Genomic DNA, 2,421 nt, shown 5'->3' with positions numbered 1-2,421 from the left:
AGAAACAGCATGGCAAAAACGACTACTAATACAAATCCCGCGAAATTACTCTGAGCACAACAACAACCGTACCAGTTTTCCTCTTCTTCTTTGTGAATCAGCAGGTATCCAGCAGGCGAGAAACGATCTCTGTGACAAGCTTTCACCAGAGACTATATTATACTCTATAGTCTCTGCTTTCACCTTCGGCTTGCATCAGACTGGAAGTGGTTGGAAAGGTGGAACTTTTCCGCAGTATTTTTTTCTCGCAAAAAAAACCAAACAAATATTATAAGGACGCGTGCAGCTTTAGACCCAACGACCTACCCAAACATGTCTCAAAAACAACCATAGCAGCCTTTACAACTGTCTGGGTGAACATGTAACTTTTTTTTTTTTTTTTTGGGGGGGGGGGGGGGGGGGGGGCTATATACATGTATTTAGTTACACACACAAATTAACATCAACAAAATCATTCTACAGTAAGAATCTGTTTACATTCGAAGTATTATTAGTTTGTTTGTGTGTTTGTTCAATTTGAATAATAATCTTTTAGCTTTGAAATGTCAACTGAAGGGACACAATCAGGATCTTCCAAAACCAATATCTTCAATGGGTTCCTTCCCCTGGATTCTCCGCTTTGCCGGGATCAGTGATGCACGTATGGCTGCGCCTGGTAAGTAACAAGGAACTTAGTCCATAAATATCGACAGGGGGCCGACTAATGGTTTAAATGTGAAATGTGTGTATAATAATGGGTGTGGGTCTGAAATGAAGTTAGGTAGTAGTTAACATTTGTTTTGAATAATTATTGGTATTTTGACAATGTGGGTAGCATGGAAATGTAAGCATTTGAATGTAAGTCTTAGCAGGGACCTATATTTATATAGGTCTATGGTCTTAGGTACCATTGTACCCAGGAAGAGAGACCAGAGATTGCAATAGCTTGTGTGGTCTTTGAGTTTTGTTTTTGGAAAGATATTGTTAAAGAAAAAGAAGACAATTACAGTAATGCAATATTTATTGTGAAAACCAACGATTGTACAAAGAACACGTGAAGCAACATTATGTCTATGATGATGTGAAGAAAATTAGTTATGATTTATACTATTATTATTTAGACTTGAGACTGACAGTGTTGTGACGAGCGTTGGCTAATGGTAACGAGTACATATGTGTGTAGTTGTGGTGTGTGTGTGTTTGCGCGTTGGTTTGGATTATGGGTGTAATTTGTAAAACAGATGTGACAGTAATAATGGAGTTCACATCAGTGAGGTTAGTTTGAAATGGAACACACGCACGTTTTTGAAAAAAACAATATGAAATTTTGAACCATGAGATCTTTATTAAATAATAAACTGAACATCAGCAAAACATCAAAGCAATTATTAATAAGGTTTGAAAAGCTTGACTTACTATGTTAAATAGTGGATTGAAGGCTGAAAACGTCATTTACAAATTACATCTGAGATAGGGAGGGCGGGTGGGGAAAGTGTGGATGAGAATAAAAAAAATAAAAAAATGCTGAGTGACAACAGGGAGGTTAAAGGCTGCCCTTTTCGTAGCGTTCATTAATTAATTCCTATTGTTTACATGTGCCAATAATGTTATAAAACTGTACCTAAGGGGACATAATAACGATTGGCTGTAGCTTTCGAACACAGAAAAAATTATTTCAGTATTGCAAAGTGGTTTTGATAGTGTCGAATGTAAACAGAACAGTCTCAAAGTGAAAGTGGATGTTTTCCGGAAATTGCGAAGTTAACAAGAATACCGGCAGAAAAGCGCGCTTTCCTGCTTAGCACAATACGCTACCGCACTAATCTGGCGTGTCAATATCACTACGTTTTGGACGTGGAAGGTGAGCAATTTCCTTCCGCCCTCAGCTAATTCAAGAAATCACCCCCCTCCTAGGTACACGTGCACTCAAGTTAACCTCTGCTTTGACCTGTGTGCCAAGAGTCAGATGAGAGAGAGAGAACGCGAGAGCGAGAGCGAGAGAGAGAGAGAGAGAGACACACACACACACACACACATAGACAGAGACAGACATAGAAAGACAGAAGCGGAGAGACTCAGAGGGAGACACAGATAAAGACATACATACAGAGAGAGAGAGAGAGAGAGAGAGAGAGAGAGAGAGAGAGAGAGAGAGAGAGAGAGAGAGAGAGAGAGAGAGAGAGAGAGAGAGGGAGAGAGAGAGAGAGAGATGTAACTGATCTCGTGAGAACGGTTGAGGCCTTGCAAGGTTTTGACGGCAACAATAATTATTGTAGTTCTCTAAGACTTTATTTCTGTTTGATTTGTAATATGTTGGGAAGACATATTTATCAATTGATCAACAAAATACAACATAATACAAAACGACACAACATTGTTAAAATCATTATTGGCCAACGTTGAACGTTTACGAAGGCCTCAATCTTCCCGCGCCGTAGACCA

This window comes from Littorina saxatilis, linkage group LG15, assembly GCF_037325665.1.
Source record: "Littorina saxatilis isolate snail1 linkage group LG15, US_GU_Lsax_2.0, whole genome shotgun sequence".
Taxonomy (NCBI): Eukaryota; Metazoa; Mollusca; class Gastropoda; order Littorinimorpha; family Littorinidae; genus Littorina; species Littorina saxatilis.
The sequence above is the reverse complement of the archived record's forward strand: the minus strand, read 5'-3'. Positions refer to the sequence as shown.